The 17,981-nt window shown below is 39.2% G+C and overlaps 1 pseudogene; it reads left to right on the top strand.

The window, feature by feature from the left end:
- LOC116885188 overlaps positions 1–14,753 on the top strand; it is an 89,955-nt pseudogene extending 75,202 nt beyond the window's left edge.
- Positions 14,754–17,981: the final 3,228 nt, after the last annotated feature.

Here is a 17,981-nt window from a genome sequence, read left to right as displayed (position 1 = left end):
CTCTCTTCGATAAGATTTAGTGTATCCAGGTTTATGTTAAGGTTCTTGACCCATTTGGACTTGAATTTCTGCAGGATAATAATTATGGATCTGTTTGCATTTCTTTACATATGCAGATATCTAGACTAGAACCATTTGTTGAAGATGCTTTCTTTTTTTTAATTCTATGTTTTGGCTTCTTTGTCAAAAATCAAGTAACCATAGGTGTGTGGGTTTAATTCAGTTCCATTGATCACCCTGACTGTTTCTGTAACAATATCATTCAGTTTTATTACTATTGCTCTGTAGTAGAGCTCAAGGTCTGGGATAATGATTTCCCCAGAAAGTCATTCACTGTTCAGGATTGTTTTTGATATCCTGAAGTTGAGAATTGTTCTTTCAAGGTCTATTTAAAAATGTGTTGGAATTTTGATGGGAATTGCATTAAATTTGTAGGTTGCTTTTGGTAAGATGGTCATTTTCACTGTTAATTCTTCCAGTTTATGAGCATGGGAGATCTTCTCATCTACTGATATCTTCTTCAATTTCTTTTTTGAGGGACTTGAGGTTCTTGGCATACAGATCTTTCACTTGATTGATTAGAGTTACACCAAGATGTTTTATATTATTTGTGGCAATTGTGTTTCCCTAATTTCTTTCTTCTCCAATTCATCAATGTATAAAGAAGGGATATTGATTTGAGTTAATTTTATATCAAGCAACTTTACTGAATCAGCTGTAAAAGTTGTCTGGTAGAATTTTGAGATTCACATATGTATACTATTATATTCTCTGAAAATTGTAATACCTGAATCTCTCCTTTCCCCTTGATCTCCTTTTGTTGTCTTATTTTTCTAGCTAGAACTTCAAGCACTATATTGAATAGAAAGGGAGAGTTGCCAGTCTTGTCTTGTCTTGTCTCTGATTTTAGTGGAATGACTTCAAGTTTTTCTCCATTTAATTTGATGCTAGCTTGCAGTTTATTAGGCTTGGATGTGTGCTTGAATCCCTGATCTTTCCAAGCCTTTTAACATGAAGAAATGTCGGATTTTGTTGAAGGCTTTCTCTGCATCTAATGAGATGATCACGTCATTTCATCCCTCCCTCTGGATTTCTTTATAGAGTGGAATATGTTGATGGATTTCTGTATATTCATCCTTGGGATGAAGCCTATTTGATCATAGTCAATGATGTTTTTTGATGTATTCTTGGATTCAGTTTGTTAGAATTCTACTCAGTATTTTGATGTTGATATTCATAAGCGACATTAGTCTGAAGTTCTCTTTGTTGAATCTGTATGGTTTAGGTATCAGGGTAACTATGGCCTAAAAGTATGAATGATGTAGCATTATTCAATTTCTATTTTTACAGCAATTTTTATTGGATATTTTATTTATTTATATTTCAAGTGTTACCTCCTTTCCTGGTTTCCCCTCTGGAATCCCCCATCCCATCCTCCATCACCATTTTCTATGAGGAGCATTGGTATTAGCTCATCGTTGAAAGTCTGGAAGAATTCTGCACTAAAACCTTCCAGCCTTGGGCCTCTTTCTTTCTTTCTTTCTTTCTTTTCTTTTCTTTTTTGTTTGTTTTGTTTTGTTTTGTTCATTCATTAGGAGACTTTTAATGACTGCTTCTATTTCCTTAATGGTTTTGAGACTGTTTAGATAATTTACCTGATCTTGACTTAACTTTGGTATGTGGTATCTGTCTAGAAAATCATCCATTTCACTTATATTTTCTGTTTTATGGAGTAGGTTTTTTTTAAGTAAGACCTAATGTGTTTTTTAAATTTCCTTAGTTTCTGTTATTCTGTAATTCTTTATGAAGAGTTAGACCTCAATGTCTTTTCCGCATCCAGCTTAGCATATTTGTTGTTGTCCGCCTTGTTCAGCTCATTTCAGGCAGTTACACTGGTGAGACATTATGGGTGTAGATTCTGACAGTAATAATAGCCACGATCCCACAGCAAACTCTGATCCTCTGGCTTTTATAATCTGTCTGTCCCGTCTTTCTCAATATATCTTGATCGCTATGTGTTAATGTATTTTAGGGATGCATCTGTCCATCCATTGGTACTGTCTCCACAGCTGTGCATTTTGATTGTTTGTGATTTCCTGTAGTGGTCTCCAAGTATTGCAAAAAGACATTTTCTTGATGTGGAGTGAAGGCTACACTTATCTGTTGGTATATGGGTAAACGTTTTATATTGTTGCTAAGGATTTTGCTGATTTAGTAAATTAGTGGCTGGAGATTATCCTCCAATAAACATGACTTCACTAGTACTGAGTAGTTATCTGCTTTCCATACCAGGCATGATTTCCATAATATTTAACAAGTCTAAGTCCACTTAGGAAGCTGTTGGTTACCAAAAAAAGCTATCCAACACCATTATTACACTCATGCTGTCATGCTCAGAGTTGATGTGGTTCATAGGCATCATGGCTGGGTAGGGCTGTTGGTTTCTACCTTCCTTGGAAAGCTTACATGCTATCTTTTGGTACTGTGAAAGCTAGTCCTCAGGGAATACAAATTCATATCAGTTCCGTTGAGGGATCTCCTTGCCATTTTTGCAGCATACAGTGTCTTTACCAATGGTGAATGTTGGGGGATAGTTTTGTGCAGTCTATATTCAGTTGCTGTTTTCCATCCACAGATATCTTGTTGTTGTCTGGATCTCCAGTCTCTGTGTTATAAAATAATTGTTTCCAATCACCTCTGTTTGGTTTATCAACAGCTAATCAGACAATGGCCTGTGGAGAAAAGAATAGGGCAGGACTTTCCATCCTAGCAGGTTTTCCCAAAGAGACAGAAGATTAGGGAGAGAGGAGAAAAGGAAAAGGGGGAGAGACAATGTGGATGGTCCAGGATGATTTTCCATGAAGTCATGGGAAGAAATCAGTCATGTGGACACATATGGACCAAAGTGAGACAGGACATAACCAGATGGCTGGAAATGGGGCATATGGCTTGGGAATAGCAGCTTCTCAGGTTAGGATAGCTCAGAACCTGCCCAGTTTAGAACTTGCAGCTTGTTAATAAGAATACCAGGTCTATGTGTCTATTATTCGGATGCTAAAAAGAGCTAGAACAGATGTAGAAATTCCTGGAGTTATTCATGTACATGGGGGCAAAGAAAACCCTCAAGAATTACTTTTACAGGGGATTAACCTTCTACCTCTGGGGGGCAGCAACCAAAGGCAATAGAAGTAGTCTACACTTAAGAAACTTTCTGGGACAGCCCTAGCCAACAACTCAAAAGATGGCTTCTTCCATCTGATATTGGAGTTTTGTTATTCAAGATCACTCAATATGGTCTCTTCTAATTCCATCTATTTCCTCACAAATTCATAATTTTATTTTTTACGGCTAAATAGTCTTCCATTTGTCAGTTGTAGGACATTTAGGTTGTCTCAATTTCCTAGCTATTATGAATAGAGCAGTAATGAGAAAGTACCTAGAGTAGGACGTTAAGTCCTTTGGACACATTCCAAAGAGTGGTATAGCTGAGTGATAGGATAGATTCGTTTTTACTTAGTTGAGAATTTTCCTGATATTCTTAGTGGTTATACCAGTTTACAGTCCCACAAATAGTCAGTAGGGTTTGCCTTTTCCCCAAGAGCCCTAAAGCTTGATGCTTGTTCCATGGGGCATTTCCATTCTGACTTAGGTAAGACAAATCTCAAAGCTATTTAATTTGAATCTCCCTAATTTCCAGAGATGTTAAACCTTTTTCAAAATATTTTAGTCACTTATAATTTATTTATATGTATTGGTGTTTTATCTGCATATATGTCTGACGATGGCAGATCTTGATGCTATGGTCAGTTGTGAGCTGCAATGTGCAAGCTGGGAATTGAACCTAGGTTCTCTGAAAGAGCAGTCAGTACTCTCAAACACTGAGTCATCTCTTCAGCCTAAACTTAGCGATTTTATTTTTATTTTTAATTGTATTTTATGTATGGGGAACTCTCTATTCATGTCCCAACCCAGTTTTTGATGAGTCATTTGTTTTTTTTTTAATTTGGTGGGAGAATATGTTTTTTGTTACACTTTATTTTTTTAGTTCTTTATATACTGTCAATGTTAACCTTCTGCCACATGAATAGCTGAAAAAGATTCTTTCCCACTCTGAGAGCTTCCTCTTCATTTAGCTGTTCACAAGTGTCTGAGTTTTATTAGGTCCCAGTTGTGAATCATAGGCCTTAATGTTTGGACAAATAAAGTCATATTTCAAAAGTCCTTTCCTATACACATGTCATAAGGGATGCTGCCTAGGTTTTCTTCTAGCAGTTTGACTGTTTCAAGTTTAATGTTTAAGACTTTGATTCATTTGGAGTTAGTTCCTGTGCAGCATGAAAGATACAGAGCTAATTTTCTTCTAAACATGGACAGCCATTTTCCCTGGCACCATTAGTTAAAAGTGCTTTCTTTTCTCCAGTTTTTCAACTTTTGTCACATATTAAGTAGCTGAAATTACATGTACTCATTTTTGGATCTTCAACTTTGTTTCAGTAGTATACATGTCTGGTTTTGTGTCAATACCTTATTGATTTGTTACTTTGACTCTGTAATGTATCTTTAGATTTGGAATTGTAATCCCTTCAGCATTTTTCCATTCAGGCTAATTTTTCTATCCAGGACCTTTTGAGGCTTCATATAAAATTTAGAATAGTCCTGTTGCTGTGAGAATAAGATGGGAATTTTAGTTGAGATTGTATTGAATCTGTACACAGATGGTTGGAGTGCTTATTTTCATATATAATCTATGCATCTTTGAGCATGTGATGTCTTTCCATCAATTACTGCTTCTAATGGGGAAGAGTCAATAACAATAACAAATACAGTAATTTCACAAAAATATTGAGGTGAATTTGCATTAGAAGACACTTGTATGTTTTTCTTGTTTCCCTACCATGGTTCAGAGATAGCATCACTAGAATACTGATCAGAGAAAATATCCTTAACAGATAGAGCACCCTTGATGCAGTTGTAAAATGAGGAGGGAATTGGGAAAATAAGAATAGAGAGAGTAAAGTAGGAGTGAGAAACACAGTACATGTTTTACAGGCATGAATAATAGTAGATAAAATATCTCACAGTAGTTCACCAAGGCATTGCCAGGGGTGTATTCTGCTCAGGCAATCATCTCCAGGATGCCCAGAGAGAATCTCAACTCCAAGCTCCTGTTCCTCTTTTCGGCTTCCATATGCTCACCTGGTTATGTTCCAGTCATCAAGCCACCCACCGTGTGTGCCTCTCTGTACACTGGGTTGACACATTTCTACCTGCTGTTTTTCTAGTGTTGATGTCTAGAAGACACAGAATCTCATTGGCTGCTACCTTTGTCCTTTATCTGGTGCAGGCAAGATGGTGAAACTTGGTGCTCATTTGGCTATTCCTTTGAAAAGAAAAATTCCAATAGGCTTATTTCTTTTTTCTTTTTTTCCTTTTTTATTTCTATGCTAAAAGTAGAGTCTATTGTTCCTTACTGGGACTCTTTCATTGAGTCTTTTCAGAAGCAACTTTTAATCCACCATCATACCCAGCAATCTCCTAAATCATGAATATACAGTTTAAACTTTATATTTCCAATTTAAGGAAAAGAATTTTCTCATCTATTTTATGTAACTAAAGCACATTCATTACTAATGTATATGTAAATGCTGTGTGTTTTCATTATTGACAACATATCTTCAGGATGAGTTTGGTGGTTTATATCAGAGACACATTTAACTGTTACTTTTGAATTTGTGGTGATGTACAGTAGTGTGGTGTGATTTGTAGAAGTAAAAGCCACACCTCATGGCAGCCAGCTAGCAAAAACAGAGGTAGGATTAGGCCATTGTTGCAATATGTCTCCCAATGACAAATCTCCAATGACTAACTTACTTTCCTTTAAAAATTTTTTTTGTTTTTCATTAATTGTATGAATACACACATATCTACCTGTTGAGTGCAGGTGCCCATGGAGGCCAAAAGGGGCTATTTGGTTTCCTGAATCTGGAGTTACAGGCAGTTTTGAGCCATGTAATATTGGTTCTGGGAACCAAATTCAGCACCTCGGCAAGAGCTCGTATACTGAGCCATCTTCCCGAGCCATAGATCTTTCAAATTAAAGGCTTCACCATGTCCAAGTCACAGCACACATTAAAGCTCATCACCATTCATTGGACATGTCATGTGCAATCAATAGCAACATCCAGTTGTTTATGGATAAAAGACTATGTTGATTAATGATCCACTTCTATGAGCAATATGCTCATTAGAGGAGTAGGCAAAAATCAGAATATAACCTACACATATGTGATTATCCTCAGACTCCCAGGTCTGTATGCAGTGAAAGTTGTGGTCCTGGATTCAGAAAATCCCTCCCAGAAGGAAAAGTAAGCTGTTGTTTTGACTGCGTTCCATGCCCAGAGAATGAAATTTCCAATGAGACAGGTAAGTGTGTGCTGTATGGAGAAATTCTCTACTTCTAACTAATAGTCCATTTTTTATGAGAATTGAGGGCATCTAAGCTCAGATTCTCACATTTACTGTAAAGACTTTACACAATGAGCCATCTCCCTAGCCAAGTTGTTTATTAATAAGAAAATGAATGTTAAGCAAAATTTAGTGGTGCACCTACTTTCTTCATTCAGGAGCGAGAGATAAGCAGATGTCTGTGTTTCCAACCAGCATGATTTTCATAGCAAATCTCAAGACAGCCAGGGCTACATAGTAAGAACTTGTTTTAAAAATAATTTTATTGCAAATAAATTGCCTTCAAAGAAGTATCTTTGATTGTTATCACAGGGCTTAGAGTACTCATCAGTGCTCCTCTCTGTGTCTTCTGGGGTTATGTACAACATACAGAGAATGACTAGGTGCTTTCACACTCTCATTCACACTCTCATTCAGGTTAGAGTACACAAAACGTGATTGGCAGAAGTGATTTGACTGTGATAGTAGTTAAAATTCCTCTCTCTTTTATATACTGGGAAAAGCTGGTGGGGGGTTTGGAATGAGACAGACAAATATTATGTTTCCCTAGTGGATGTTTCTCCAGATATCTCTGGATATGGTCAAGGGTGACAGATCTTCAAATATCTCTAGTGGAAGAGAGAAGGACAAACGTGATATGCTACCCTCATTCTTAGAACTCTCACACTTGCATCCAGGCTTAAAACATAGGCAGCTCTCAACTCCTTCAGACTCAAAAAAGAGGTATCTAAAAATAGTTTTCATCTGTTTCCAAGGAAACCACTTTTTACCTCATTCTGTGAGTCTTGATTCCACAGTGCTGAACTCCACAGGTTTAGGTGAAAAATGTTCCCCAGAGCAAAGATTCCATTCTCTGCCAAGCCCCACACACAGGACTGAGGCCATATTGTTTGTCAAAGTGCGGTTAGCCCAATTTTCAAAGTTCCCATAACACTTCTATAACAGCTTCAATAATGTTTAAAAGTCCAAAGTTCAAAGTCTCTCCTGAAACTCAAGGAAATCTCTTAATTGCAACACCCAGTAAAATATAAGTAAAAATACTGATTACATACTTCCCACATAAAATGATGCAAAATAAGCATTAGCATTTCAAAAGAGAAGAAAATGACCACAGTCAAGAGGTATTGGATCAGTGCAAGACCAAAAACCAGCAGGGCAAACCAAATTCTGCATCCCCATTTCTGATGCCAAAACATTTTTTCAGTACTTCCAACTCCATTCAGCTTTGTTGTCTGTGTTGTAAAATTATAAAAAAATAAAAAAATAAAGCAGTCTTTTTACCCGCTCTTGGTCCGGCACTCGTGGTGCCCCAAGATATCTGATATATATCTTAATCTCACTCAGCAAAGCATCTCGCCCAGTCTGCTCCATCCCATATCACACTGCCAAAGGCCTCTCTCTGAGCCAGCAACAATCTCCTTCCCATCCAGTTCCCAAGGCAGGTTTCCATGACAGAAACACATATCCCAACTCTGTAGCAGCCCAGGCTCTCCAGCCATCACACACTCTCTTACACTTAAATCACTACATGAAAGAACACACAACAAAATAACCTTTGATCTAATTGATAAGATATAATTGCCCACCTAAACATACAAAGCCCAGTACACGTCCATACCTTAAGAACATTCATAACAACCTGTAAAGATACAACACAGAATCTTTTTTTTTTTAGTTTTTTTTATTTATTTTTTTTTATTATTATTAACTTGAGTCTTTCTTATATACATTTTGAGTGTTATTCCCTTTCCTGGTTTCCGGGCAAACATCCCCCTCCCCCCTCCCCTTTCTTATGGGTGTTCCCCTCCCAACCCTCCCCCGATTGCCGCCCTCACCCCAACAATCTAGTTCACTGGGGTTCAGTCTTAGCAGGACCCAGGGCTTCCCTTCCACTGGTGCTCTTACTAGGATATTCATTTGCTACCTATGAGGTCAGAGTCCAGGGTCAGTCCATGTATAGTCTTTGGGTAGTGGCTTAGTCCCTGGAAGCTCTGGTTGGTTGGCATTGCTGTGTACATATGGGGTCTCGAGTCCTTCAAGCTCTTCCAGTTCTTTCTCTGATTCCTTCAACGGGGGTCCTGTTCTCAGTTCAGTGATTTCCTGCTGGCATACGCCTCTGTATTTGCTGTATTCTGGCTGTGTCTCTCAGGAGCGATCTGCATTCACATTTTGATCATCCGTCTTGAGTTTCATTTGTTCTAGGCATCTAGGGTAATTCAAGCATTTGGGCTAATAGCCACTTATCAATGAGTGCATACCATGTATGTCTTTCTGTGATTGGGTTAGCTCACTCAGGATGATATTTTCCAGTTCCAACCATTTGCCTACGAATTTCATAATGTCATTGTTTTTGATAGCTGAGTAGTACTCCATTGTGTAGATGGACCACATTTTTTGAATCCACTCCTCTGTTGAAGGGCATCTGGGTTCTTTCCAGCTTCTGGCTATTATAAATAAGGCTATGAACATATAGTGGAGCACGTGTCTTTTTACATGTTGGGGCATCTTTTGGGTATATGCCCAGGAGAGGTATAGCTGATCCTCAGGCAGTTCAATGTCCAATTTCTTAGGAACCTCCAGACTGATTTCCCAGAATGGTTGTACCAGTCTGCAATCCCACCAACAATGGAGGAGTGTTCCCTTTCTCCACATCCTCGCCAGCATTTGCTGTCACCTGAGTTTTTGATCTTAGCCATTCTCACTGGTGTGAGGTGAAATCTCAGGTTGTTTTTGATTTGCATTTCCTTATGACTAACGATGTTGAACATTTCTTTAGGTGTTTCTTCGCCATTCGGGCATTCCTCAGCTGTGAATTCTTTGTTTAGCTCTGAACCCCATTTTTTAATAGGTTATTTGTCTCCCTGCTGTCTAACTTCTTGAACAACACAGAATCTTAACATCAGTTTCCATGTTGTGTCCCCAGTTTCTCTGTCTTCTCCTACTCTCTCTTCCTCTTACCTTAAACCCTTTCTCCTGCTCATCCTTCCTTCTCATCCAATGACAGGTCTCATTCTATCCTGTACTGGCCCTGACCTGTATTTTACAAATTAAATGGGGAGAAGGTTCTGGTGAAGTCACCTGAGTCCTGAGTATATGACTAGGCAACTGTCCTTGGGGCAGTGGAATTAGCATCAAAATACAGACAACTCCAGAGCAAACCACATGTCTGTAATAATTTCTCTCTCTTGGACTCATCCCACACCTGGTCAGAAGATACCCCACAACTGTGGCATTTCCAATATCTTAGGATCTCCAACATAATCTAAACTTCACCTTCACAGCTTCACTCAATGGTCTCTTTGGGTCTCAATTCAGGGATATGCCTAAAACAATCCTGATAATTTACTTAGCTATGGAGGAAGACTCCACAGCTCATTTCATGGATTCTTGATCTAAATACAGAACCATGTGGATGAAGCTGCTACCACTCCACTATTTGCTGGGGCTGGAACATGGCCCCCTCATTCAACTACATCTTCATTGGCTTCTGTTGTCAATGTTTTCTTTCACTGCTTAACCTTTTCTTTAATTTCTTTCCACAATTTGGAAGTTTAGCTGGGTGGGATGGTGGAATCTTTCCCTGAGATAACCACTCCTTTTATTTATTTAGCATTTGGCTTTTCTTTAAATGTATCATCTCCTTGAATACTGGTCTTATCTCTATTACATTTTCAGGTGTTCATAACCTACTCAAACCATACATTTTAGTTTGCTCAAATTGGTCCTTTTCATTATAGGTCTGCACAAGGGTGACCACAAACAACCATGCAGCACTCAATACTAGACTGTCTTGAATTCTCCTCTACCAGTGCCATTAATCTAAATTTCTTCAATTTAGCCTTAGGTAGATTTTTTTTTTTGACAAAGTCAGAAAGCCACAACATTCTTCGCCAAAATATCATGAGAAAAATCTCTAGGCTAGTTAGTAATATTCTTCTCTTGTGAAGCCTCTTGAGCCATCATAATCTACATTGCTGTATGCACCACTGTCTTCCATGCTGTAAGGAAGATGGAACATTAAGCCCCACTTAAATCATCCAACCACTATTCTGGTCCAAAATCCAAAAGTCTTCCACATTCCTACAACAAACACGGTCAGCCCAGTCACAGCAATAACTCAGTCCCGTTATCAACTTCTTGGTCATTGTTCTACTGCTATGAAAATCCACACTGACTTTGACAATTCCTATAAAAGAAAGCACTTGTTAGAGCTTAACTTCAGAAGTTTAGTACATTATCATCATAGTAGGCTGCCTGGTGGCACAGGCAGACATGGTGTTGAAGGAATAGCTCAGAGTTCTACATCTGGGTCTGCAAGAAACAGGAAGAGAGCCACTGGGCCTGACTTTGGCTTTTGAAAGCCTCAAAACCTATACCCCCCACCTCCAACCCCCAACTCCCCATGACACACTTCCTCTGACAAGACCTTGCCTTCTAATCCTTCTCAAGCACTATCACTCACTGATGTCCAAGTATCCAAATATATGAGCCATAGGTGCCATTCTTATTCAAACCACAACACACATGGGACACACATGGAAATGAGAAGACAACTGTGGGAGATCAGTTCTCTCCTCTCACCTTTTTGCAAGTCCAGGAATGAAACTCAAGTTGTCAGGCCTGCAGAACAAGTGCTTTCCCCAACTAAACAATGTTGCCAGTGTCTCCAATGGGATAATTTTAGTTAAAACTATGATTCCTTCACCACTGGCACCGTTCAGCTTCTACCTGAGTATGTTAATGTACACAGATTTAGACCTCAGGGCAGCTTCTATGAATGTTCAGAGTGTTCTGTGGGCCCTTGCATTCTTACTATATGGGATAGATTTTAGAGATGGGAAAACCAAGTTTTCTTCTTTCTCAAGCACAGTGGTAGTGCTGATGGTGTGAGGTGGGGAGTAGGATGTGCACACATACAAGTGTGTATCACCCTCCACCTTCTTTTCTGAGACAGGATCTTTCACTAAAACTGCAGCCTGCTAATTTGGCTACACTAGCTAGCTAGAAAGACCTTCCTGTCTTTGCCAAACTAGTTCTGAGAGTATACGTGCTGAGAATTGCACTTGCACTTTTACATGAGTGCTGGGAATTAAACTCAAGTTCCTCATACTTACATGCATACATTTAAAAAACATTTTCCCAGCCCCATTGGTGGATTTTTCTATGATCCACTCCCTCTTTGTCCCACTTTAATAAGTTAACTTGACACAGCTGGTATCCTGTCCCTTCGCAGCTTCTATTTCATACAGAACATCAGAATCCCTTCTGATGGTTTGATTCTAGGACCTGCCATTCAAAAGTATTTTTAATGTGCTATTTAGTAGTTTTATACATGGATCCTCCCTTATTCTCCTCTCAATTTCATGTCATCTTTAATTTTTTGTTTGTTTGATTGCTTTTGATTTTATAACCCAATAAATCCAATCAGTGCTGCTAAAACACACATCTACTAGAAAAAGGTGGACTTACTAGGAACATCCCAGAAGGTAATTGACTTTCCTTCCCCCAAACCCATAAACTTCTCATAGTGTCAGCTAGAGTGGGAGCTCATGAGCCCCTCCCTGATCCATATGAAAATGTTAGCCATCTGATCTTATACAAGTCTTGTTCAGGAAAACGCATCTGCTCTGAGTTAATGGGTACAGTTGGAACATCACGCCCAGAAGCCTTCCTGCAGCATTCCTCCTCAACATTTTGCTCTTATATTACTTCTACCTCCGCTTCAATGATGGCCTCTAAGCTTTGCGAGGAGGGATGAACTATACATATCCCATCCAAAAGTTTGGTTTACTGGGGTTGTTTCTGGAGAATTTCCCCTCCTCTTTGGCTTTTCACTCTAGAGTGGAGGGGAAGTGACATTCCCACTTCCTTAGCATTTTGTTTGATGGTCTATGTTGAGGTCAGCTGAATCTTTTGTAAATCTAACATTAACTGTCTTCTAACAAGCCATAGGCTAAAGAGAATTGCAATGGGGAGATGGCACAGTAAGTAAAATACTTACTCATAAGCCTGGGAACTTTGGTAAATTTCTAACAATTGTGAACCTCCTTCTCACCCAGGGCTGCTGGCCACTGGCTGTCAAGGACAAAGAGAGTGGGGGTGGGGGCAGGATCCAGAGGATGTGAGTACAGATAGACAGATTGACTTTAGGAACCAACTTCACTCAACTTTATTTGGGGTGAACAGGGGTATATAGATCTTACGGAATCGGTAAGGAACTCAAAGGTAGATATATATTAATGGCTAGGGTAGGAATACTTCTAGGCAGGTTCTTGTAAGGAAAGAGGAAGTTGAACCTACAATCTGGCCACAGGCTACAGACCTTCCTCAGAGGATTTTTAGAGTTACAGGCAGTAAGGGCTAATTGGAGAGCTTTTCCAGACATGGTAGACTGCAACCTTAATAGCAGGGTTTGCCAACAGACAATCACATAAAAAGCCAGGTGTGGTGGTGGCCTGTGCCTATAACACCAGCACTGGAGAGGCAGAAATACAAATCCCTGGCACTCCCTGACCAGCCAAACTAGACTAATCAGCAATCCCCAGAGAGACCACATATTATAAAGCAAATTAGATGGCTCATGAGGAATGTACCTTAAGTTGACCTCTGGGTAACACATGTACAAATACAGGTATGCATACATATTCATGCACACATATGCATCAGCACAACTACAAATACTCACTTATTTACACATAGTATAAAGACTCCAAGATTGAAAATACCACTGCTCAAATGTGGCAAATTTCACCAAATTTGTTACTTTTCTAAATTGAGAGAAAAAGAGTCCTTGTGAGCAGGAGTGCATGTACCATGGTGCACATATGGAATTGGGGAGCCAATCATCACCTTTATCTTTTGTTTGAGATTATGTCTCTCCACAGATGAATTAACTAGGCTAGATATCCCATGAGCTCCCAAGACAAATTCTATCTGTGTCTCATCTCACTGTAGGGGGGCCCTGGGATTACAGACATTTGTGCTTCTATATCCAGCCTTTACCTGGGTCCTGGGCATCCAAACTCACATCATCAGGCTTGGGCAGCAAGTACATTTACCTGGTGACCATTGGTCCCCATCCCAGGAAGTGCTTCCTATGGAGGCAATATTGTAATCAAACTGAGGCTGTGTAGTGTACATTCCTAAGTTTCTGATGGTGTCAGAATCTTCAGACCAATGTATAATTGATTTAGGAGAAATCATAACTTTGTCCATGTCACAATGCTGTAGTCACATTACTCCCTGCACAATGTTCATCTGATATCTGAAGTAATAGAGAAAGGTTATCAGGCTAATCTACTCAAATAAGAGGGGCTATGAACAAAAGAATAATGATCATGAAATAACAAAAATGTACATTTTCACCAGATGTGGATCAGTGTATGCAGTGTCTAGACCATCAATACGCCAACACAGCACAAAACCACTGCCTCCAAAAGTCTATGACCTTCCTGGATTATGAAGACCCCATGGGGATAGGTCTGTCCTGCATAGCCTTGTGCTTCTCTGCACTGTCATCTCTAGTTCTTGGCATCTTTCTGAAGAAGAAGAACACTCCCATTGTGAAGGCAAATAACCGCACTCTCACCTACGTCCTGCTCATTGCCCTTAACTTCTGTTTTCTCTGCTCCTTTCTCTTCATTGGCCATCCCAACACAGCCACTTGCATCCTGCAACAGACCACATTTGCAGTGGTGTTCACTGTGGCTGTTTCCACTGTCTTGGCCAAAACGATTACCGTGGTTCTGGCCTTCAAGGTCACCGCTCCAGGAAGAAGAATCAGGTGGTTGTTGGTAACTCGCGCACCTAACTTCATAGTTCCCATCTGCACCTTGATCCAAATTATCTTGTGTGGAGTCTGGCTGGGAAACTCCCCTCCGTTCATTGACACAGATACACGCTCTGAAAATGAACATATTATCATCATGTGCAACAAGGGCTCAGTCACTGCCTTCTACTGTGTGCTGGGTTACCTGGGGGCTCTAGCCCTGGGAAGCTTCACCTTGGCTTTCTTGGCCAGGAACCTACCTGACACCTTCAATGAAGCCAAGTTCCTGACGTTCAGCATGCTGGTGTTCTGCAGTGTCTGGGTCACCTTCCTCCCTGTCTACCACAGTACTAAGGGGAAGGACATGGTAGTTGTGGAAGTCTTCTCCATCTTGGTCTCCAGTGCAGGACTTCTAGGCTGTATCTTTGTCCCCAAGTGCTACATTATTTTGTTAAGACCACAAAGGAACTTTATTCAGGGTCACAGAGACAAAATACATTATAATTATAAGACTTCATAAATTTTTATTAATTTTTCAAGTTAGTACATTATATTTCCATACATATATTTTGTTCCTATTCATCCCCCTCACAAACTGATACCCCCATCCTCTCTGTCTCCTCTTGTTCCTTGTCTTAAAACAATCTTTATTTCTATATTCATATATGTTTCATTGCCCCTCCCTTTTCCCAGCTCCCAAACTTTCTTCCCTCGCTCAGTTACTTTCTACTTTCATGTTACTGGGGAGAGAGAGAATAAATGTGGTATTTATACTTATGATCATGGCTTAAGTCACATAACTTAACAATTTCCAAATCCATAAATTTCCTCTTAAATGCCTTGACTTTATTCATTTTTAAGACTGAATAAATGCCATTGTGAATGTGCTCCATATTTACTTTATCTATTCATCTAGCATTCTTCCTTTTTTTAGTTACCATGCAAGTACATGGATGTGCAAATACCTCTAGATGGCTTCTGGGCCTATATACCCAAGAGTGGTATGGTTAGATTCTATGGTAGTTCTAGTTTTCATTTTTTGAGTAACTTCTATGTCTTATATAGTGGTTAAAAGTAACACTAAATGTAATTAAAATCACAAAGGAAAAAAGATTAGGTATTGGGCCAGCTTCCTGAGATTTCAGACTTTGTGGAGACTGGCAAAGAGATCAGTGAACTTGTGGTGCTTACTTTCCCTGTGGTCTAAGCTGTTGATGAAATTCACCACCACCACCAAATCTCCAAAATCAAGAAAAGACATATAAACCCAAAGACATGTAGACTACGACAGAAAACACAAGAAACGATAAAAAAGAAAGGCAACATTCTGAGATAGGTAAAATATCGGATGAATATTTCATTTCAAACTTTTCTTGTAAAAAAAAATTGATCAATGGCCTGAAAGTGAATACTCAATGGGAAAATTAATCCAATACAGGACCTACAGAGAAAGTCATCAATACAAAAGAAAAAGGCAGCAAGAGAGATGATAGAATTCAGCAATATTAAAGAAAACTTAAGCAATGAAACTTGAGAAGAGAAGGGATAAAAGGGTTGAAGATGAAAAAAAAACAAAGCCAAAAAAAGCATATGGGAAGCATGGGCAATGGACTCAAAGCAGAAGAAAGAATGTCAGGATGGGGATGGGATGAGAAATAATATATATAGATACCAATAAGCAAAAAGTAAATGATCATGACCACAATGTCCAAGACCAAACCCAAGAACCCACAGGACTAGTGAAGTAAACACTAAAGGTACAGGAAATCCATTCAACAACATTAAGGCAAAAAATTCCCCAAGCCCAGAAAAAGAAACAAACATTCAAACACAAGCACATTCAGAACCCCAAACAGACATGACCAGGAAAGAACCTCTCCATGGCATCCTAGAGTCAAGATGTCAAAGATACAAAGCAAAGAAGCAGTATTAAATGCTGTACAGGAAAAACAGCAACTCAACAACAACAAAAGAGACGCACTGGTGTACCATCAGCAACCCTGAACCAAGGAGTCATGAAATGACATATTTCAAGTTTCCAAAGCAGATACTTGCTGGTCAAGACTACTATTGCAAGCCAAGCGGTCTTCTGAATTTAAAAAGAAATAAGGACATTATAACAAAAACACGACTGAAGGAGTTCCTGGCCACCAAGCTGGTACTTCAGAAGGCACTAAAGGAATACCGTAAGCAACAGAAGAAATTTTATTCACAAGACCACACAGGAAAGAACTGATTTCATGAACAGACGAGTTGAACAAAGGGGAGCCAGGAGGAGTCCATTGTAGCCAACAAAGTAAACCAGATACAAATGTGGGACAATATAAAGAACAATCAATGCAACCAACAAAAATGGGAAAAATCAGTAGATACTTCTCAATGATAATCTACATGTAATACAATGAAGAGATGCAAACTAGTTGACTGGATTAAAAACTGAAAAACTCCATGGAGAACAGTGGAAGGTCACCACTTGACAGAGGTGACAAGAAGAGTGCAGAAGACTAGGGGCTGTGAAATGACTCTGTAGGGTATTTCAGTGAGGTCATTACATATTTGTCAATATCTACCAAATGTAAGGCACAAAATATGAACTCCAGTTTGGTATAATGGTGCTCTCATACAACTGCAGCATTGGGAAGCTGTTGAGAGGGCAATTTGAAAGGTAGCCTGGGCTACAGATAAAATCCTGCGTTAAATATAAAAGAACAAGGAGGAAAATAGGAACACTAATGTCAAGTGTGGACTTTGGGTGAGGATGGGTCAGTGTGGATTGTACATCATACAACGCTGTGACAGGAAGATGTTGGTGATGCGAGAGGCTTACCCATGACAGGGAAAGGGAGCAATGAAACCTCTCAATGTTCTTATAAACTTCAAGCTCTAAATAACTTTCAACCAGGGTTTCTTTGGGTATCCCTGTTTGGCTATCCTAGATCTAGCTCTATAGACAATGCTAGCCTCAAACTCATAGAGATCCACCTATATCTGTCTCCCAAGTTCTGGGAGTAAAGGCATGCACCGCCACCAGCACCCAGCAACTAAATAATTCTTATAAAACGAAAATGAAATCTATTCATATATTTAAGGGAAGAAAACTAGATCCAACTCTATGAGATCTCCAAGAAACACACCCCCCTGATAAAAAAACCAAAAGATGGAAAATACTCTATCGAGAGCACTAAAACCAAACACACCATGTGTTGAGGCTCCAACTTCATAAATCAAACATCAAATGGGAAAATAGGTTCCTATATGATACTAGTAGGTGAATCCAGTACTAAACTTTCACATAGTCATCCAAACAAAGATATACCATAGAGGAAATGGACTTAGCATATACAGAATATTCCATTCAATCAATATTAACAATCACATTTGGCTATACACATTCTTCTTAGCAGGAAATGGTGCCACTCAAGTGTACAAGTCTTCTCTCTTCAATCACCTTAATCAAAATATCCCCTAGACGCCCATCTCCCAGGCGATTCTAGATTTCATCAAGCTGACAGTGGAGGTTAACCATCACAACTACTATTTTAGGAATCCAGCGTTACTCTGTACTGACGTTATTAGTAAGGCCAATGTGCATTTTAAGTTTATAAAAAGTAATGGGTTTCATCCTGACATCTTAATAAACAGGAATCATTCACTCATTACTCTTCCTGTACCCGTCCTCCATGCTGTCCCTTTCTGGTTGGTTCTTTTGTTTCCATGTCACATAGACTGTATTTTTCAACTCTTCCTT

Source organism: Rattus rattus, chromosome 16, assembly GCF_011064425.1.
Source record: "Rattus rattus isolate New Zealand chromosome 16, Rrattus_CSIRO_v1, whole genome shotgun sequence".
In the NCBI taxonomy this organism is placed as follows: Eukaryota; Metazoa; Chordata; class Mammalia; order Rodentia; family Muridae; genus Rattus; species Rattus rattus.
The sequence above is the reverse complement of the archived record's forward strand: the minus strand, read 5'-3'. Positions and strand labels throughout refer to the sequence as shown.